Raw genomic sequence first — 22,879 nt, 5'->3', positions numbered from 1 at the left:
CAGAAGCATGGGGGAATGGAAGAGAGATGTCAGCAGGATGTCAGTCTGTCTTAGAGGCAGGTCAATAACAAAACCCCCAAGCACAGGAACAGCTTCCCCTACCACAGCGCAGAAAGCCAGCGACCAAGAAGGCAAGACTGCCTTGCATGAGAGGAAAGTGATCAGGAACAGCCAGCATGGATTCACCAAGGGAAAGTCATGCCTGACTAATCTAATCGCCTTTTATGATGAGATTACTGGTTCTGTGGATGAAGGGAAAGCAGTGGATGTATTGTTTCTTGACTTTAGCAAAGCTTTTGACACGGTCTCCCATAGTATTCTTGTCACCAAGTTAAGGAAGTATGGGCTGGATGAATGCACTATAAGGTGGGTAGAAAGCTGGCTAGATTGTCGGGCTCAACGGGTAGTGATCAATGGCTCCATGTCTAGTTGGCAGCCGGTATCAAGTGGAGTGCCCCAAGGGTCGGTCCTGGGGCCGGTTTTATTCAATATCTTCATAAATGATCTGGAGGATGGTGTGGATTGCACTCTCAGCAAATTTGCGGATGATACTAAACTGGGAGGAGTGGTAGATACGCTGGAGGGGAGGGATAGGATACAGAAGGACCTAGACCAATTGGAAGATTGGGCCAAAAGGAATCTCATGAGGTTCAATAAGGATAAGTGCAGGGTCCTGCACTTAGGACGGAAGAACCCAATGCACAGCTACAGACTAGGGACCAAATGGCTAGGCAGCAGTTCTGCGGAAAAGGACCTAGGGGTGACAGTGGACGAGAAGCTGGATATGAGTCAGCAGTGTGCCCTTGTTGCCAAGAAGGCCAATGGCATTTTGGGATGTATAAGTAGGGGCATAGCGAGCAGATCGAGGGATGTGATCGTTCCCCTCTATTCGACATTGGTGAGGCCTCATCTGGAGTACTGTGTCCAGTTTTGGGCCCCACACTTCAAGAAGGATGTGGATAAATTGGAGAGAGTCCAGCGAAGGGCAACAAAAATGATTAGGGGACTGGAACACATGAGTTATGAGGAGAGGCTGAGGGAGCTGGGATTGTTTAGCCTGCAGAAGAGAAGAATGAGGGGGGATTTGATAGCTGCTTTCAACTACCTGAAAGGGGGTTCCAAAGAGGATGGCTCTAGACTGTTCTCAATGGTAGCAGATGACAGAACGAGGAGTAATGGTCTCAAGTTGCAGTGGGGGAGGTTTAGATTGGATATTAGGAAAAACTTTTTCACTAAGAGGGTGGTGAAACACTGGAATGAGTTACCTAGGGAGGTGGTAGAATCTCCTTCCTTAGAGGTTTTTAAGGTCAGGCTTGACAAAGCCCTGGCTGGGATGATTTAACTGGGAATTGGTCCTGCTTCGAGCAGGGGGTTGGACTAGATGACCTTCTGGGGTCCCTTCCAACCCTGATATTCTATGATTCTATGACTGGCTGCACCATTCAGAAACGCTGTCAACAGCGGTGGGACGCGCTGCCAGAGAACTGGCATTACTGCAGGTCATGGGACATGATCGCTCGGGCACCCTCAGTCAAATAGCCTCGGCTACCGCCTTACCGTGAACTTGCTGGTGGCCAGAATAATCTAGCTGGCCACAAGCACCTGGCAAAATACATATACTGGAGTCAGTTGCACCACAAAAAGAACAGGAGGACTTGTGGCACCTTAGAGACTAACAAATTTATTTGAGCATAAGCTTTCGTGGGCTACAGTCCACTTCATCAGATGCATAGAATGGAACATAGAGTAAGAATATATATATATATATACACACACACACACACACACACACATATAGAGAACTTGAAAAGGTAGAAGTTGCCATACCAACTCTAAGAGGCTAATTAAGATGAGCTATTATCAGCAGGAGAAAAAAAAACTTTTGTTGTGATAATCAAGATGGCTAATTTCAGACAGTTGACAAGAAGGCGTGAGGATACTTAACATGGGGAAATAGATTCAATTTGTGTAATGACCCAGCCACTCCCAGTCTCTATTCAAGCCCAAGTTCATGGTATTTAGTTTGCAAATTAATTCCAGTTCAGCAGTTTCTTGTTGGAGTCTGGTTTTGAAGCTTTTCTGTTGCAAAATTGCCACCTTTAAGTCTGTTACTGAGTGACCAGAGAGGTTGAAGTGTTTTCCTACTCGTTTTTGAATGTTATGATTCCAGAAATGCAGCCATCTCTGGGGTGGGGCATGGTTGCTGTTAAAGACCCTGCTCCTGTTGATGGGACAAAGGACAGCAGGTGTGGACGCCAGCAGGGTCTGAATGACTGTGGCCAAGTCACTTAATCTCCTTGTACCTCTGTTTTGCTATCTGTAAAACAGGGATAATATCACCCCGCCACACAGAAGTGCGGTGAAGCTAGAGCCAAGAGATGCCAATACTACAGCACCGAACTCCCGTAAATACCTTCAAACAGTCCGTGTCTAAGCACCTTTCGAATTCGGCAAGCAGGACCGGGCGTTAGAATCCCGCTGCATTACCCGGGCAGTGTCTTTGCCCCACCACTGTGGCTCTGGGGTTTTCCCTCTGGCATTACAACGGATGCATCAGCAGGGTATCGTACTCCAACGGTCTCCGCTGTTTGTGCCTTCAGATCCCTTCTCAAGGCTTTCTCCCTGCGCTGACCACAACAAGCAGCGGGCAGCAGTTTAGCCATAAGGGGCAAAAGTCAGTCAAGATTTTCAGAGCTTCGGCAATGGCCTTGCGAATTCACAGTTGCATTTCCATCCGGCCGTGCTGGCACATCTTCGTGCAAGCAGCCTTTTGTTCACTGTAGGGTTGCCTACTCGGTAACATTTAAAAACCGGACACTCCAGCAGGGGTGCTGGAACCTCCCCTACCCCGCCTCTTCCCCCGAGGCCCCGCCCCGGCCGCCTGTTCCCCCTGAGACTCTACCCCACTATCCATTCCTCTCGGGCACTCACCCCACCCCCTGCCTGGGTCTGGAGGAACTCACCTGCGGAGCGGGGGCTGGGAGCTGTAGCTGGATACAGATAGGAAGTGTCCCCAGCTGAGTAGGGGCTGATGCGGATGATCACCCGGTGCCTCCCCCCGCCCGCAGTAACCAGACTTCGGGTGTCCGGTCTATAGATCTGGCTGGACGCAGTCACGTCCCCTTTTCGACCGGCGTTTCTGGTCGAAAACCAGGCACCTGGCTACCCTAGTTCACTGGCGTGTTCCAAGAAAGCAGAGGCTCGCAGGGACCCACCTAATGAATGCATGCAATCAGGCAGGGGCAGACCGGTAGTATTATTTATTATTTGTATTCCCATAGCACCTAGAAGCCTGCACCATGGCCTGGGCCCCATTGTGCTAGGCGCTGGACAAACACAGAACAAACAGCCCCCCGCCGTAAAGACCTCACAATCTAAGTATAAGACTAGTGATAACAGGTGTATTAGTAGGAGCATTGCCAGCGGATCGAGGGAAGTGATTATTCCCCTCTATTCGGCACTGGTGAGGCCACATCTGGAGTTTTGGTCCCCCCACTACAAGGGATGTGGACAAATTGGAGAGTCCAGCGGAGGGCAACGAAAATGATTAGGGGGTTGGGGCACATGACTTACGAGGAGAGGCTGAGGGAACTGGGGTTATTTAGTCTGCAGAAGAGTGAGGGGGGATTTGATAGCAGCCTTCAATTACCTGAAGCGGGGGGGGGGTGTCCAAAGAGGATGGAGCTCGGCTTTCTCAGTGGTGGCAGATGACAGAACGAGGAGCAGTGGTCTCAAGTTGCAGTGGGGGAGGTCTAGGTTGGATATTAGGAAACAGTATTTCACTAGGAGGGTGGTGAAACACTGGAATGGGTTACCTAGGGAGGTGGTGGAATCTCCATCCTTAGAGGTTTTTAAGGTCAGGCTTGACAAAGCCCTGGCTGGGATGATTTAGTCGGGGATCGGTCCTGCTCTGAGTAGGGGGTGGGACTAGATGACCTGCTGAGGTCTCTTCCAGCCCTGATCTTCTATGGTTCTGTGGATATGGACAAACGGGGGAGTGCACGGAAGCAATGAGACAACAGCGGTTAGCGTGTCAGGCAGCGGGCTCAGCACACCGGCAGCTTGAACATTGTCAGGTTTGTCAAAGGCCTCGTGGCAAAGGAGAGCGTTGAGGAGTCGTCTGGAGGAGCACAAGGAAGTAGCGTCATGGATGTCCATGGAGTCGCTTCCCAAGCATGAGGAGAAGCCAGGAAAAAGCAGGGAGGGGCTTGTTTGGAAATGTAACAAGTGGGTGACGGAGGCTGGCTTCAGAGGGCGCAATGACAGCACACTAGCAAATGAGAGACAGGGATGGACCGTGAAGAGCCTTGCAAATGGGATTGCCTGCTAGACCTCCGTGCCCCAGTGTGATCCCTGAGCACCATCGGCTCCTGCCGGGGTGCTAAAACTCCTGGGAGAACCATGCACTGGCTGAATCTAAACCCAGCTGGAAGGGTAAGTATGGGGGGGGATGCTGGGGGCTTCGCTTGCTGTGACTTCTCACTGAGCACGCACAGACAGCTACAGAAGCTAAAGATAAGGATGCAGATACTGCTGCCCTGGGGCTCTCTCTCTTTGAAGCAGATGAGGCCAAGCCTGCCAGGATGCACAGAGTTCAGGCTCTGGAGGGAGCTCAGGGGATGTTTTTTCCACTAACATTTCCAGGTAGTGTGTACAAAGACGTGACATATTCATACGCTGGAGACGTGACATATTCATACGCTGGGGTGTTCCTGTACTAGGATACAGGTTCAGCATGGATAGTCTGGGTCTTCTGCAAGGGATGACATCATCGGCCTAGTTCTGATCTCGCTCACCCCAGAGTAAATCAGCAAGGTCTAAGGCCACAATTAAATGACTAAGAGATTTTATTTGCAAATTTGACACCATCGGCTCAGGATTAAACAAAAGACTGTGAATGGCAGAAGTTTCAACTGGAATTTAAAAAGAGAAACAAAATGGGGAGGCATGTTACCGCCACCATCTTGCTCAACATTAGGGATTGAACTAGGTACTGCCAGCTCTGAAAACAGTCCTTGCTTGAGCTAGCCAGCTAGTCCCGGTAGAGGGGAGGGGGGCTATAAGAGACCAGATTGTCTGTAGCTTGGGCACAGAGAGGGACGCGCCACTCACCCGGACGTGACATTAGGTTTTGTAAAAGCTTGCTGTCACAAAACTGAAATGATAGGCTCAATTTGACCTGACAGCGTCCCTTTTAAAGTGCTTTTCATGTGGGTGAGAAGTGCCCAAACGACATCCCCAAAGAATGCACTTTTCTGTTTATACCGAGATTAGATCCCATGTCAGCATGCCCTATGCATCCCGCTATTGCAGCAAACTCTTAAGCCAGCCAGCAGATCACATGGGTAATTTGTTTAACTCAGTTGAATTATTCAGAGCAACACGCAGTTCTGGAGGGTAACTAACGTTTAGAAATCAGCATGGAAAAGCCAGGCCCTCACATCCAATTTCTGGTGGCATCTAGGCTGAAAATATTGTGGGAAGGGTTACTGATTCGCCTGCCACAGACCATTCCTCCCTCGCTGGGGATCTTAGCAGACAGGCCAAGGACTGAACAGGCTCGAAGATCAAAGAGGCCAGACTGCTGTCTCCCCACACAATGGTGCATTGGCAGGGGGGAGCTTGCTGCCCATATACTGCAGACCCCATGGATGACAAACACCTTTGGTCTATAGGGCGGCCCACATGGCTCCTCTCGTCAGCACTAAACTCACTTCGGCCTTCCACAAATAAAACCCAGCCCAACATACCTTTAAAAACAGAAAAGATCAAGGAGGACGACAGTCCGAGGGAAGATCCACAAACACATGCAGACAGCAGACTACCAAACAATATTCTGCCGAGTCTCATTAGGGATGATTTATAAGGCCGATGCCATTGTTAACCTTTGACCACATCCTCCCCACTCCTGCTGGGCATCTCATGGCCCACACGTGATTGTACCAGAGCAGCCAGGACGATGATTTCATTTGATCTTCCCTGTTAGGCGCTTTGGATGGGAAGCATTCGATCAGCGTACTGCTGCAGCCTACCCATCCGACGGGCCCTTCGGATGAGATGGAGAAGTTCTCCGTGTTCTTACAGGATACGCACACAGTAACACAATGCTGGCCGCAGAACTCTTCGACCCAGATACCATGAGCCGAGACCTTTCTTTTGTGATTGGCACGCCCCAGGTCAGACGCATCCATTATTCGCAGCCTTGCCAAAGACTTTAGACCAGTGGGTCCCAAACTCTTTTCCCCAAAGACCCCTTTGGCATCTGACTAGATGTCCTGCACTTTTCATTTTTGGTACTTCCGGAACACCCCTGCCAGTGTGGTAACAAGCCCTCTGCCCTACTCCCCCCCCCCCCCACCCAGCATGACCTTGAATGCACAGGGAACCCCTGGTTTAGACAATTTGTTTTCAGTGTTAAACTCAATTAACAAACTCTCCATACGGACTCTTCTCTATTTATGTTAGTGGCCTAAGCGACGGGGCCAGCTCTAGCAGGTTTTTCATAAGTCTGGCGATATTTAGTGTTTTTCTGAAAGCTCCAGGGGGAGTCATGAGAATCACGCTCAACCTGAAGGCAAATAAAAAGAACCCAAACGGATTTTTTAAATGGCCTGATTTTTCATGCAAATCTCGTGATTTGGGGCCTTACATGTGAAGTCACACGGCAATTTTTCAGCTCCCTGACTGGATGACTGGAACTCAGAGGACTAGTGAACAGCACACTAGGGGGGCGTGGAGGAATGTTCGGGGGGGGGGGGCGACCAGCCCCTATGGGGGTGGGGAGGGAGTGCCCCCTAGCCCCACTATGCTCTCAGCTCTTCTCCAGCCGTGGCCCTGGCTTCAGCCCCTGGCTCCCAGCCTGGCCACAGCTCTGGCCACAGCCTCGACCTCCTTACCCCTGTCCCCTCCCCGGGAGCTGCGGCCCCACTCTTGGCCCTGGCTGCCAACCGCAGCTCCTGGGGAGGCCCGGACAGGGTGGGGGGCAGGATGTGAAAAGTTTGGGGACCACTGGCATGGGAGCAAGAATGGGGGGGTAAAAGGGCTGTGGCCAGCACACCCCTGCTTGTAGCTGATCCCCATCCGGAAGGGCCTCTGTGGACCATAGGCAGCCATTGCAAAAGAGAACAATTTTCAGGCTACTTTAACTTGTGTTGGAGACTGGGCTGGGATCTGGAAGCCCCTGGGTCAGGGACAGCCACCATTGCCTTCCCCAAGCCAGACCTGGAGCAAGTGTGGCTCAGCTGACCTGGAGAACGTGGCCCAAGATTTCTCCATGGATCACAGCGTGAACTGAGCTCAGCCATGTTACCCACACAAATACCCACAGAAAAGAGTCTTGTCTGGCCAGGGGTGTCATCTCACAGACAGACACAGACACACACACACACAATCTGAAGAAGCGGCAAAATTTTAACCTCAAGCCCGTTTGCCAATACACCCCTGCAAAAAATAACCCCTCTTGCCAGCGCTGGGCTGCACTCACCGTGTGATAGCTGGTGGGCTCCTCCCCTGGACTCACTGACACTCGTTAGACAGCCGGACTTTGATTGACTTCCTCAAGTCTCGCTGGGCGCAAGGCAGTGTGTATATATAACTCTTTGAAAAATGAAATTACACGGCACTGCACAGCTGCTTTGAGAGGAGAGAAGATCCGCACATGTGGGAGTACATGATGGGTCTTTGGAAAGGGCTCGTTTTCAGACAGCGCTGGGTTTTTGGCAGCGCTGTAGGGCATTTGTTCCGAAGCTGTGTTTACACGCCTTTGATCAGACGTGTTTAACTTTTCTAGTGCGTGACAGCAGCAAAACAAGTTTGATATGTGGATAATGAAACACTTTTTCTTTTCTTTTTTTTGTAAACCCTTAACAAGATTTTTCACATCAGCAACTAAACAGGGGATAGCGGCGGCATTGTAACAACTGCTGCGTGTTAACAACAAAATAACCACCAGCCAGTTCTCTTGTTAGAGCTTTTCATCTGAACCGGCTGCATCCTCACCCGGGCAAAAATCACACCTACATCTACGGGAGAGTTGTCTGAATGTACAGAGCAAGTGCAAAGACATCAGGCTCCGGATGACTTTGGTTGTAAATTATGGCCTCTCTCCTGTTGAAGAGGATAAACCCCGCAAGGATCTCTGTAAGCTTAAAGCCTGTATCATAGAATCACAGAAGATCAGGGTTGGAAGGGACCTCAGGAGGTCATCTAGTCCAACCCCCTGCTCAAAGCAGGACCAATCCCCAACTAAATCATCCCAGCCAGGGCTTTGTCAAGCCTGACCTTAAAAACTTCTAAGGAAGGAGATTCCACCACCTCCCTAGGTAACGCATTCCAGTGTTTCACCACCCTCCTAGTGAAAAAGTGTTTCCTAATATCCAATCTAAACCTCCCCCACTGCAACTTGAGACAATTACTCCTTGTTCTGTCATCTGCCACCACTGAGAACAGCCTAGATCCATCCTCTTTGGAACCCCCTTTCAGGTAGTTGAAAGCAGCTATCAAATCCCCCCTCATTCTTCTCTTCCGTAGGCTAAACAATCCCAGTTCCCTCAGCCTCTCCTCATAAGTCATGTGTTCCAGTCCCCTAATAATTTTTGTTGCCCTCCACTGGACATTTTCCAGTTTTTCCACATCCTTCTTGTAGTGTGGGGCCCAAAACTGGACACAGTACTCCAGATGAGGCCTCACCAATGTCGAATAGAGGGGAATGATCATCTCCCTCGATCTGCTGGCAATGCCCCTACTTATACAGCCCAAAATGCCATTGGCCTTCTTGGCAACAAGGGCACACTATTGACTCATATCCAGCTTCTCGTCCACTGTAACCCCTAGTTTCTGCAGAACTGCTGCTTAGCCATTCGGACCCTAGTCTGTAGGGGTGCATGGGATTCTTCTGTCCTAAGTGCAGGACTCTGCACTGGTCCTTGTTGAACCTCATCAGATTTCTTTTGGCCCAATCCTCTAATTTGTCTAGGGCCCTCTGTATCCTATCCCTACCCTCCAGAGTATCTACCTCTCCTCCCAGTTTAGTGTCCTCTGCAAACTTGCTGAGGGTGCAATCCACACCGTCCTCCAGATCATTTATGAAGATATTGAACAAAACCGGCCCCAGGACTGACCCTTGGGGCACTCCACTTGATACCGGCTGCCAACTAGACATGGAGCCATTGATCACTACCCGTGGAGCCTGACGATCTAGCCAGCTTTCTATTCACCTTATAGTCCATTCATCCAGCCCATACTTCTTTAACTTGCTGGCAAGAATACTGTGGGAGACCGTGACAAAAGCTTTGCTAAAGTCAAGGAACACCACGTCCACCGCTTTCCCCTCATCCACAGAGCCAGTTATCTCATCATAGAAGGCAATTAGATTAGTCAGACATGACTTGCCCTTGGTGAATCCATGCTGACTGTTCCTGATCACTTTCCTCTCCTCTAAGTGCTTCAGAATTGATTCCTTGAGGACTTACTCCATGATTTTTCCAGGGACTGAGGTGAGGCTGACTGGCCTGTAGTTCCCAGGATCCTCCTCCTTCCCTTTTTTAAAGATGGTCACTACATTAGCCTTTTTCCAGTCATCCGGGACCTCCCCTGATCGCCAGGAGTTTTCAAAGACAATGGCCAATGGCTCTGCAATCAGAGCCGCCAACTACTTTAGCACTCTCAGATGCAACGCATCCGGCCCCATGGACTTGTGCTCGTCCAGCTTTTCTAAATAGTCCCAAACCTCTTCTTTCTCCACAGAGGGCTGGTCCCCTCCTCCTCATGCTGTGCTGCCCAGTGCAGCAGTCTGGGAGCTGACCTTATTCATGAAGACAGAGGCAAAAAAAGCATTGAGTACATTCGCTTTTTCCACATCCTCTGTCACTAGGTTGCCTCCTTCATTTAGTAAGGGGCCCACACTTTCCTTGACTTTCTTCTTGTTGCTAACATACCTGAAGAAACCCTTCTTGTTACTCTTAACATCTCTTGCTAGCTGCACCTCCAGGTGTGATTTGGCCTTCCTGATTTCGCTCCTACATGCCCAAGCAATATTTTTAGACTCTTCCCTGGTCATTTGTCCAATCTTCCACTTCTTGTAAGCTTCTTTTTTGTGTTTAAGATCAGCAAGGATTTCACTGTTAAGCCAAGCTAGTCGCCTGCCATATTTACTATTCTTTCTATACATCAGGATGGTTTGTCCCTGTAACCTCAATAAGGATTCTTTAAAATACAGCCAGCTCTTCTGGGCTCCTTTCCCCCTCATGTTAGTCTCCCAGGGGATCCTGCCCATCAGTTCCCTGAGGTTGTCAAAGTCTGCTTTTCTGAAGTCCAGGGTCCATAAACAAGCTCTCTCCAATTTGTTACAGTTCCAAGCTACAGAGCCTTGGCTCTTTAGCTGAAACTTCAGAGACGCAGGCTTTCATGTGTGTTAAGGTCCCCCCAGTCCTGCCCCGGTACCCCCCGGCACTGATCTGCAGAAGAAATTATTTGTGAGAGCCACCAGCTGCAGAACTTTCGCTCGAGCTGTAGCAGCTCATGCTGTGGGCTGTGGAGGTCCTGGGTTCAAACCCCGGTGTGTTGGCCAAGGGGACAGCTGTCATGCTTGGAGATCTGGAGGGCCCTACTTTCATTTCCTCCCCAGAGGAAGCAGGTTCCTGCCAGATGTCAGGGACACAAGGGTATCCTCTGCCCTTCTACTTGGACACACAGCTCCATGTAGGTCCAGGCTGTTTTTGGTTTCCTGGCCATGCCTGCATCTTGTCCCTCACCCATGCCTGCATTTCCCCATGATCAGGTATCTCACACCTTGATGTCCTATCTGGGTGCCTATCCTGACCTGCTCAGTTCCTGACTGCACCATGATTGCTGTGTGCCTTGTCGACTGGGAACCAACCTGTGCCTGTCTTCATTCCCCTCAGGTCTTTAGTCCCAAGGCCAGAAACTTGGCGACATCACAGAAGGGGAGCGAAACGCTGGGTTACATTTTGCTCTGGTGTAAACCTGGAGAAGCTCCATCCGGGGAGTCCTCTGGGTTCACATCGATGGAAGTCAGAGCACACTTTGGCTGGTTCTTACCAGACAGATCTGGCTTAGGGATATGATAAGGCACCAGAGACCAGGACCTTTATGTAGATCAAAGTTCTGCTCTGTCCTCAAACCACACTGGCCCAAGGTCAAAGATTGGCAAAATTCACTCCTGGAGCAGTGATGGGTCAAAGGTCCCAGATCTAGTGAGCCAGAGGTATAAAACTGGGAGCTTTATTCCCAGCTCCCTAAAGAGACACCCAGCACTTGCTTCTAGGACTGGAAGATCCCAAGACATCAGACACTAAACCCACAGCATTATGTGTAAGAAAGCTGGATTTGGGCCACCACAATGCATAAATTCTAATTTTCATCTCTTTCTAAGCCCTGTGCAGTTGGGCTCATGGTTGCGGTGATGATCTGGCTTTACAGGCCAAGGCCTAAACCGATATAGTACCAACAATTTTAAAAAGGACTCTCTGAAATGTTCCTAAAATAGATTTTCTGACAAGCTTGTGACACACAGACAGCATGGTGCAGTATAAAGGGCTTATTTGCCCTCATTGGGGATGGCACGCAGGCCGGAACTCCATCACTATCTCAACACCTACGACCAATGAAGCCATCCCAAAAACATGCCAGTGAAACATATGATATCCTCATATAGTCTGCCGATGCAGGGAGAGCGAGTGAGAGCATGTGCTGTGGTGTGATATGCACGCACAGCGGCTGCCATTCAAAAGTCCAGAATTTGTCAATGGTCACTACAAAGAGGTATCTGAGATAGCACTATCCCCCCCAGACTTAGAATAGGAAATAATTGTGAAGGATGCTGGCATTTTCATGCTGCCACCGTATCGTAGAACCTGGAAGATATACGCAATCATGTGTGAAAGAGATGGTTTCTCCACAGGTGGACACGGAAGTGTATGTTCAGCGGTGATAAATATTTAACATGCTTTTAGTCCTGAAAAGGCCTAGCTCTGAGGCCATCAGCCTGTAAGTCAAGACCAGGGCTGATTAATGGGTTAAGCAGCTCCCAGTTATGGAAGGTTAGGATCAATCCCAATTCTCTGCTATTTGTTGAATCTTTAATGCTTTTTATCGGGAGTGGAGTTTCTTGGCAGAGGTTAGCATTTTAATAGGGCCACTTTAACTGCATAGATTTTAAAGGGATAAAAAAAACCCGAGGTTTTCATGCAGTCACTTTGTTAAATGAAATTTTAAAAAAAAGAGAAAATGTCAAAAAAAAGGTTTGGAAAAGCCCATTTTTCTCCAAGGCAAATTTGCTGCTTTCACAGTCTGGCTTTCCCCTCACTCTGAGTGCGTGGCAGGGCTGTGAAATGATCAGTTATACCCTTCCTCAGCAGATCTGAACCACAGCTACTCCACCAGGAACAGTCATTTGTTCCTTCCATCTGCAGGCTTCACAGAAGCTCCTTGGAGGAGCTGGGACCTAATTGTTTCAGAAGTGTTTGGATGAGTCTGATAGGCAGGAACACCATGTTGTTTGTTTAGCATGTTATCACTTTAGCAGAAGGTATCAAGAAAGATGCTAGCACGAGGGTAGCATCATGAGGGAAAGAACTATAGAAGGGAGAGAGAGAGAGAGAGAGAATGCGAGGCAGGTGGTGATGACAAGAGGAAGCAGGTTTCAGAGTAACAGCCGTGTTAGTCTGTATTCACAAAAAGAAAAGGAGGACTTGTGGCACCTTAGAGACTAACCAATTTATTTGAGCATAAGCTTTCGTGAGCTAGGAGGCCAGTCCTTGCCTACAGACAGCCCCCCAACCTGAAGCAAATACTCACCAAAAACCACACACCACACAACAGAACCACTAACCCAGGAACCTATCCTTGCAACAAAGCCCGTTGCCAACTGTGCCCACATATCTATTCAGGGGACACCATCACAGGGCCTAATAACATCAGCCACACTATCAGAGGCTCATTCACCTGCACATCCACCAATGGGATATATGCCATCATGTGCCAGCAATGCCCCTCTGCCATGTACATTGGGCAAACTGGACAGTCTCGACATAAAAGAATAAATGGACACAAATCAGATGTCAAGAATTATAACATTCATAAACCAGTCGGAGAACACTTCAATCTCTCTGGTCACGCAATTACAGACACGAAGGTCGCTATCTTACAACAAAAAAATTTCAAATCCAGACTCCAGCGAGAACCTGCTGAATTGGAATTCATTTGCAAATTGGATACTATTAATTTAGGCTTAAATAGAGACTAGGAGTGGCTAAGTCATTATGCAAGGTAGCCTATTTCCCCTTATTTTTTCCTACCCCCCCCCCCCCAGACGTTCTGGTTAAACTTGGATTTATGCTAGAAATGGCCCACCTTGATTATCATGCACATTGTAGGGAGAGTGGTCACTTTGGATAAGCTATTACCAGCAGGAGAGTGAGTTTGTGTGTGTGTGTGTGTGTGTTTTGGGGGGCGGGGGAGGTGAGAAAACCTGGATTTGTGCTGGAAATGGCCCACCTTGATTTTCATACACATTGTAAGGAGAGTGATCACTTTAGATAAGCTATTACCAGCAGGAGAGTGGGGTGGGGGGAGGTATTGTTTCATGGTCTCTGTGTATATAATGTCTTCATCGGATGCATACTGTGGAAACTGCAGAAGTGAGCTGTAGCTCACGAAAGCTTATGCTCAAATAAATTGGTTAGTCTCTAAGGTGCCACAAGTCCTCCTTTTCTTTTTACAAGAGGAAGTGTTATAGACATCTTCACCTGAATGTCTTGCTGCCAGCTCAAACATGACATGGCCAAACCCAAGTGCTTGATCTTTTCTCCCAAGTCTTATCAGTGATGACTTGTAAACTATGTTAAAATATCAAGCTATGACTTTAAGTTTCTAAAGGGCTTCCTGGTCCTGCTTGCAGGGTAGGGGGTCTCTGTAGGGAAGCATGAGATCTGGGTCTTCAGAGTCAGGTTGCAAAGAGGCAACGGGAACGGGAGAGAGGAGCTTTCCTGACTCTTCTCTCTTATCACATCAGCCCCATGCCCTCTCTTCCGCTCGGCCTGCCTCCATCGCCCATTTGTCCACTGCTCTCACCCGTACTGCCCTTTGCACACAGAGCTATCTATCCCCTTCCATTCTCACCCACTTCTGCTGTGACACCGGTGAGAAACCGGCAGCAAATTACAGCCAGGAAGTGGGGCAGGATGGGCTGCTGAAGCTGATCCTCTTTATTCGGCCTGTGAAAACACCTGTACTCATTGTCACTCCCTCCGTCCTCCCCGTCTCCCCTGGTTACGGCCACTCGTTGCACCTTGGCTTCATTAGTACGTAAGGTCTCTGGGGCAATGGTGCTTTCACGGGGCCTGGCAGGCCCTGGATCGCGGCCTCTGGGCGCTCCCAGTCACGCAGAGAGTCCTACCGACAGACGGGCAACACGAAGGGCGAGTGAGAGAAGGAGCAGCCACAAAAGAGCGAGTGAAAGAGAAACACGCGCGCGGCGCAGAAAACAATCGGAGATGCACGAGGAGGAGAGCTTGTGCATCCTGGCACAGGTAAGAGCCGCCAGCGTTCCCGCCGAGCTGCTTAGATGGGATCAAACGCCAGCGTGAATGGGGAAATTCAGGTGCCTAGTGCCAGGCAGCCAAGGTGGCATCGCCTCACCCCTCCTTTGTACCGCATAGGCTGGAATCGAAGCTGAAGCTTCCGGGAGCATCTTTTATAGGAGGCCTTTGTTCTTTCCCACAAGAGGGACTGTATTGTACCCACCTTTTCACACACAGAAACCCCATGGACTTCAATGAGCGCCCTTGCCCTGAGCTTGCAGAATGGAGCCCTAGGAAAATCAAAGGAGTTTGGGAGCCAAAATTAGGCTCAAAGCTTCCTGCCTTGGGGCCTGTTCCACATGCGGTGAGTGCACTAGCCGGCCCTGGGAGAATGCAGGAGGGGGAAGGGGCTTTGTTTTTAGCTTCCTGATGCAGGGACTGAATCGAATCCCACCCACATGGGTAGCAGTAACTCTAGCCGAGTCTAGGTGAGATCGGAACGAGGCCCTCAGCATTCACCCCAAGGATCAGAGACTGGGGGTGGGGGGCTGTTATACCACTGCAAACTCATGCTGGCTGCTCTGGATTGCCTGAGATCAGAATCAGGCCGAGCGAGAGGAGTCTGTGATGGGATGGCAGCAGGAAAACGGGAGACCCCAACGTGGACACAACTCTTCCAAAGCTCAAAAAAGATATTCGGGGTGAAGGTTCAAATCCTCTTTGCTCATGACGCATAAATTAAGATTGGACGTTTTTCTAGTTCAACCACCAGATACGAGCTGGCTGCAGCAGGGCCTGTGTTTCACAGAGGGTCAGACTCTATTATCACAATGGTGCCTTCTGGCTTTAAAATCTATAAACTGGATGCTTCTTTGTCCTCATTTTAGAGTTTTCTTCTCTCAAAGGCAGTTACAGAGACACAAAGGTCTCTCTGGGCTGTAGTTAAGATCCTTTCCCAGTAGCTGTGCCACTGCAGACCCATGCACCAGAAACTTCACATGTGTGAACTTCGGACAGGAGAGCGGGTTTTTCGCCACAGAAACAGAGCTTGCCCCATCTTCTGGTATTATGATCCTATGGAACTAAACTAATCCAGGTTGCACAGGGCTACACATATACCTCGCATACACCACGCACCAGCTCCCATGTTCACTGGCACACGCCCATTCACACCACACCATGCGGCTCAGTTCACACACCACCCCACTCACACTTGTTGACACACATTAACTATACCCATCCTGTCTCGTGCCCCACTCCTCCCATGCACACACCACACACTTCCATTCACACATTCTCTCTCCCAGTCTCTCCTCCCCTCACATTATCTCCTGCCATTCCATACCCTCAGTGACACACACACAACCACACATATCACACTCCCATTCACACCATGGGTACCACTGGCCTTCAACTACTGCACATCAGGATCACATTTCGACTCTTACATGCAAACCATTTCCATGATAATTGTCTTTTCTCATCCACTGTTGTAAACATGGATTAGGAGCCGAGAGACAGAGATGAGCCTTCACTGTGGATTAACCTGCATGTTGTTTTTTGTGACAACACCAATATAAGATCCAGACTTCTGTCCCTTGCAACGTGACAGCTACCAAACAGCTGGTTCCCAGCTCCCTCAATTAGAGCTTCAGAGAGATTCTATATAGAGCCACTAGCCTCTAGCCCTCCCTGAGAAGCTGCTGCAGCTTCGAGTCCTTCCAAGCACCCAGATTCCTCGGCATTCCCATGAAAACCTGACGTCTGCCTGCACAGAGAGCATCAGTGCGTGCTCTTGTGATTGGCTTTAGTGCACCAAGGTGAGAGCTGCCAGACAATCTCCGGGGGTTGGAGGCAGGGCAGAGAGATCTGTGATGCGGGGACTTGACTGCATCCCATGGGCAAGGAATAAGTCAGGGTTCGACGCCCTTCGTGCCTCGTAGACTGGGGGCTCAGCCAGCCCCAGGGTGGCCCGTTCAGACTCAGTTCCATCTCTGGGATACACTCACCCCCTTGCCACGCATCGCCCCGGCACACAGCTGGGCACTCAGGCTCAGCCACGTGGCCCTGGACGTTCCCTCCCCCGTGGGGTCAGTTACACCCAGCTCGGTTCTCCCAGGCATAGCACTTCACACCCGCCTTGCACACTGCACAGGTATACACAGCCACGCAAGCATCAGGACAGAGGGAGAACCCCTCCCGCCCAGGTGCAAACCTGTGACACAGCTCAGCTCCTCCTCCCTCCCCTGGCTGAACAAGGGCAGGGCAGGGGCAACACCTGGATTGTGCGGCAGGAACTGAAGGTGGAAAGGGGGGAGGTCTGAGGCCCTGGGAATGGCAGATCCTTCCTATGGGCAGCACAGGATCGGGCACAGCAGCAGGAGCTGGTGAGAGGTATGCCCGCAGCAGAGCAGAGATAACAAGAGGGTGAGTCCGATACACCACCACCAGCCGATGTGCATATGGACGGGGCGGGGGAGTGGGTCAGGGAAGAGCTGACAATAGCAATGCCTGGTGTAGTGGGTGTATTTTTCCCTCCAAGGACAGATAGACCATGGCTTCCCCAGGTTCTTCGGCGTGGTAACTCCCTTCCCCCCGTCACACCCCTGCCAACCCTATCGACTTGTTTACAATCCACGCTGCACATCCCCAAGCTCCCCCAGCCAGGAATTAGCTCCAGAATGGTAAATTACACGAGCCAGAAGGTTTGATGGAACGAGCCCATTGGGTGGCTTGGAGATGCTATTAATGGAGAACTTTCACTAATTGCTTTTGTGTAATTGGGGGCTGCTAGGCAGAACTGGGTAATAAACGAGACCCAATTACATTTTCTCTTGGTATTTATTTTATTAAGTAGAATTCTTCAGCTGATGAAGGGCCCCAAGACAATGGCTCATGGCCTAGTGGAAGGGTCGTTTAATTCCCCCCTTGGGAAAGCACAGAGGGAGCTTTTCCCAGGTGCACAGACTAAACCTCTGCACCACGAAAGAAGCCCAGGCTCCCACCCCCATTGTCTGTCCCAGCTAACGTAAGTTCGGGGCAGGGACTTTCTTTTCCTGCATGTCTGTGCTGTGCCTGGCACAATGGGACCCCCGACACAACAGGGGCCTGATCTCAGTTGGGTTCTGTGCAGTCCCTGGCCCAACGGGGGCCTGATCTCAGTCGGGGTCTCTAGGTGCTACCATAGCAAATGTAACGAGTGGCTGGTACATCCACAGAGAAGAGTTAATAGTTTGCCTTGCACGGGTTCATGGGGGAGGCCACAGCTGCATCTCTTTCTCCCATCCCTGCCCCCCACCCTTAACAAACCTGGGTGGCAAATGCTCATAGTGCTCCTGTGAGCGCTAGTCAGGGGGCCCAGCTAACGCACCTGCCAGCGCACAGAGGCCTGTGCCTGACGTACCCAGCCAGCTGGGAGGTGTGGCCAAGCCTGCACATACGGTGAGGACAGCGTTTGGAAGAAGCAGTATGGAGCAAGGCTGCAGGAGAAGTGGTTTGTACTCCAGATCACTCGGCCAATTGCCACGCATGCTGGATGGCTCCTGCACTCAGCTGCTACCGCTTTGCTCCCTGCTGGCGTATGCCTCTGTCATGGGGCAGAATCCTACCAGAATCCAGCCCTTGGCTGTCCAGCTCATCCTGCGTTCCCTGCACCAGAGAACATTCACATTACGGCATCACCTGGGCGACAGACTTCAGAGTCTCTCCATTCATGAAATGGACAAAGTGAAACCCATACACGCGCCCTGTCTAACGGAGCAATTATCTATGGCACGCCTCGCTGCAGTGTCTAAGCACCAGGGTATCCAAGGCACTGCTTCAGAGTCAGTGAAGTGACTGCTAGGCAAATTCGAAGGTGGGGGGGGGGAGGTGAAGTGTCACTTTTCTTGAAAAATTATTCGTAAAAATTGGTTAGTTTCTTTAAAAAGACCCGGATTTATGAATATTCTTGCAGACTTACAGGCCATGTGAGATTCGCCAAGACTCATGGGTTCACATTATTCATGCTGGCTACTGAATAGTTGTGAAAATGCTCCTGAATTCTAAGTATTGCATGAATCACTATCGGTCCTAACTTTTATACCAGACAGGGGGTTAGTTGCTTTCCATTGCAGGCCTGTCTAAAATATTTCAGCCAGGCTGGCAGGGAGCAGACAAAAGCACCATGAGGCTCAGCTAACCAACCCCAAATAGCTAGCCATCAAAGCAAACAGCATGTGAACCAACTATCTGGCAAAACTTTTGAGGAACTGGTCTGTCCCTAGGGATGCAGGACGGGTTTGTGCACAGCTGGTGTCCAAGACAGAGGCTAGATTCAGAGTGAACAGCTTTATCAATAACTAGCGCAACCAGCTGGACTGTTAGCACTGGGCCAAAGTCCTCAGCCCCCCTACTCAGGATTTAGCCACTCTTTCCTCAGCAAAGTCTGCTGAAGAGACCCCAGGATGTAACCAATCAATTATTTATCGTTGTTGTGGCCAATCACTGAAACGGTCCATTTGGAGAATGACTTCCAGTGCTTCCTTGAGGAAGTCTTTAACAAGACTGGTTTTAGAATCAGAGAAATGTGGGGCTGGAAGGGACCTCGAAAGGTCGTCTAGTCCAGTGGCTCTCAACCAGGGGCACGTGTACCCCTGGGGGTACGCAGAGGTCTTCCAGGGGGTACATCAACTCATCTAGATAGTTGCCCAGTTTTCCAACAGGCTAAGTCAAAAGCACTAGCGAAGTCAGGACAAACTAAAATTTCCTACAAACAGTGACTTGTTTATACTGCTCTATAGACTGTTAACTGAAATGTAAGTACAATATTTATATTCCAATCAATTTATTTTATGATTATATGGTAGAAATGAGAAAGTAAGCACTTTCTCAGTAACAGCGTGCTGTGACACTTTTGTATTTTTATGTCTGTTTGTGTAAGCAAGTAGTTTTTAAGTGAGGTGTAACTTAGGGGTACGCAAGACAACTGAGACTCCTGAAAGGGGTTCAGTAGTCTGGAAAGGTTGAGAGCCACTGGTCTAGTCCAGCCCCCTGCACTGAGACAGGACCAAATAACCTAGACCATCCCTCACAAGTGTTTGTCCAACCTGTTCCTAAAAAAACTCTGATGGGGAATCCCACAATCTCCTAGGTCACCTATTCCATAGCTTAACTCTCCTTGGAGTTAAAAAGTTTTTCCTGATATCTAACCTACGTGTCCCTGGCTGCAAATGAAGCCAATTCCTTCTTGTCCTACCTTCAGTGGACATGGAGAACAGCTGATCGCTGTCCTGAGTATAACAGCCCTGAACATATTGGAAAACTGTTATCAGGTTCCCCCCTCAGTCTTCTCTTCTCTAGACTAAACATGCCCCGTTCTCTACCTCTTCTCTGGAGAATTGCAGTCGGACCCGGCCCAGCACCAAACCACGAGCTAGAAACACAAATCAGATCTTAGCGTGAAGGGAGTGAACCTCCATTCCCTGGCCTGTGCATTGCTCCTCTCCCGGCCGTACTGCTCGGCGTGCCGGCCATTCAAACTCCTGCCAGGGAAGGCACGTTTTGGACCCTGCACACAGTCCCGCAGTGGATTGAGCCGTCAGGTTTGTAGCTCCTTAGAGCCAGGGAAAGTGACCCTGACCAATACACAGTCATGCACATCAGCTCTCCTCACGCCTCTGGCCTTATCAGCACCTCCGCTGCCCCACCCCCTTCCCAGCTAGCACCACCCATGCCCGGGAAGGGGGCAGGATCGCAGTGAAGGCTGCCCAAAGAGGGCAAACTGGGTGCATGATAGAAGCAAGGAACGGGCGCCAGGCTGTGGCTGAGTCATTCAGGTTAGGGACTGTTCTGTCGATGCCACCCAGAGTCTGGGTCTCTCTCAGCTTCCCCTACGGCATGTTTTGTTCTGAGGAGAACGGGGGGGACTTCCCAAAGCCCAGAGCAGCACCTTAGCCAGTGCAGATGTATCATTTAGACTCAGTCTTCAGCCTTGTTCACACAAACCGAAACGTTACCCCAGAGGAAATCAAACCGATTTAGCTAACCTAGGGCAAACTCCTTGGGGACACGCTTCTATCAGTTTGAAAATGGCTCTACCGGTTTAGCTGGTGCTTGTGTAAATTTATCAACACAAATTCAATGGATATAAGCCAGCTTTACGTCAATTTAAGAGCATCTGTAACCCACACTCCTCCTGGGTGTGGTGCTCGGTCCCCTCTAATGGCACCGAGACCACTTAGAGATGAAAGAGTCTGCTACTGCCTTAGCTAAGGGCCATGGGACTTTTAACTCTTGCAGTAGAGGCTCATGCATTAGCTCCAGAGGTCCCAGGTTCGATCCTGCCCGCCGACGACCGGGGTCTGTCGATGTTGCACATCCACACGCAAAGTCACACCTGTTGAAGAAAACGAGTTCGGACTCGTCCATTTAACGAAACTGGTGCTGGGTCTGTTTGTGTGTGTGCTCACCTACACGCACCAGGCCTTACAATGGAGCAGGAAATACTGTGTCAGGAGCAAGCTTTCTTGTGCCATTCCGGCTGCTCCCCGGGATCAGCCAGGCTGGGGGCGAGCCCGTGGAACGGTCCATTGGAGTGGGTCAGGGCTGCTGCTGCTGGTCTCAGAGGCACACCAAAACAAGCAAGCAAGCGACTCAGGTTCCATTCCTGTCTCAGGTGACGATTCAGATCAGTTTCTTGTTTTATCCAAGGCCTTTGGGGAAGGGCCTCTTGTCATTTTGCTATTTGGCCATCCAGCACCCAGCGTGGAGGCCTTCAGGCCCATCTACACAATGTAAATTACGAGTTCTGAGGGAGCCTTCGAAGGAGAATTAAATCTCATTTTCTGAAGAGCCCTTTTGCCCATGTGGCTTGGCTCCCCCCTGAGAGCAGCACGCTTCCCGGCGCACTCGGCTCCTTTGTTGCTGTGGAGATGTGCAAACATGGGAAATGCATCACGCGGTGGAGAGAGCCGGCCGAAGCCCACAGCTTAAGCAGAATCCGAGAGGCAACAGAGGCAGAGAGAGGCGACGTGATGTACCCAGCATTCAGCCACCTGGGGGCAGAGCTGGGATTAAAACCAAAGAGCTCCCCCGCCCGCCCCCACGTCATGCTCCCCAATACGGATGTTGCTTTAGCACTCCGATATCATTGAAGACAGAGACAGAAAAACCTCAGCCCAAGAAGCACAGCTGCCTACCTGTTTGTCTGCTTACCGAGCTCTCGCTGCTGCTGCATCTGAGTAGCCTCCCAATCCTGATCAGATTGCACCTTCTTGGCACCCTGTCAGGAGGGGGGGGGGGTTTTTCCCCATTGTGCAGATAGTGAACCAAGGCACAGGGAAGACTCGCCCAGATTCACGCAGGGAGGCTGAGCCGGGAATCGAACCCACATCACGGGTCCCAGCCCAGCGCTTTAACCACGAGACCCCATGTCATTCCATGCTACCGGCAATGCGTGGGTGTGTGTACAGATGTGTGTATTGCTATGAAACCAGGCAGGCGGTACTGCTCTCCCTGATTTTCCAGGGCCTCATTTGCACAGCACATTACCACACAAACCTTTTCTCCTTCCTATGGGCCCACCTACCCCCCTCACCCTTTCCCTCCTCACCCCGTCTCCAGTTCCATCTCAAGCCCCTCTCCCCGGTACCCTTTCCTGCTTCGATTTGCTCCCATATTTTACCGCTGAGCCTGCTGTCACTCACATAACCTTGCCTGTTTAGTAATTTGTGGCAATAAAGTGTCACTGTAGGGAAAAAATACAGCATCCCAGTGGCGTATAAATCTCCAGTCCATAAATTGCACAGTCCCGGCCCGCGCCCCTCCCCTCTCTTTTTATGTAAGTGTAACCATCTAGGAAGAAAAGGAGCCATGCTGGTGTGTGATCTTACAGGAGAGCGGCGTCCTAGCCGCCTTCGTTAGGGACCCTGACGAGTGCAGAGCGGCTGGCGTGTGACTGGAGCCATGGGGCCTCGGCAGAGGCTTCCCAGAGCCAGCCAGTAATCAAGAGATTCTAACTAATGAAGAAATGAGTTGCTGAGACGCACTAGTGACTATTCCAGGCTCCCTCCCTGCCACCCTGTATCGGCCTCACTACACCAGGCTGCAAAGCAAACACAATCCAGGGATGGATTAAGCAATCCAGGGTCCCACGGGCAGCATGATGTGGACCCCCCTTCCTCTGCCCCTGCCCCCACTTGGAGAGGCCCCTCCCCAACCGGAGAGGCAGGGGCAGCAGCATAGGGGCCCCCTTGGGAGATTCTGCCCCCTTGGGAGTAACATGGGTCCCCCCCTCTGATTCAGAGAGTCCAGGGGAGGAGCAGGGTGGCTCCCCAGCACGTACCCCAACAATCATGGTT

The 22,879-nt window shown here is 50.5% G+C and overlaps 1 protein-coding gene across 4 annotated transcripts in view; it reads right to left on the bottom strand.

Annotated features, from left to right (window-relative positions):
- Positions 1-22,879, bottom strand: part of CNTFR (ciliary neurotrophic factor receptor) — a 460,255-nt gene that overhangs the window by 346,972 nt on the left and 90,404 nt on the right. The window contains exon 1 of one of the 4 annotated variants that reach the window (XM_073343354.1): positions 7,484-7,503. The exons of the other annotated variants lie outside the window; for them this stretch is intronic. The gene's annotated coding sequence lies outside the window, so the exon portion shown is untranslated. Of the gene's footprint in view, positions 1-7,483; positions 7,504-22,879 lie in introns of those variants that run through there. 4 annotated transcript variants of the gene reach the window in all.

This window comes from Lepidochelys kempii, chromosome 5, assembly GCF_965140265.1.
Source record: "Lepidochelys kempii isolate rLepKem1 chromosome 5, rLepKem1.hap2, whole genome shotgun sequence".
NCBI lineage: Eukaryota > Metazoa > Chordata > Testudines > Cheloniidae > Lepidochelys > Lepidochelys kempii.
This window is presented reverse-complemented; position numbering and strand designations above follow the sequence as displayed.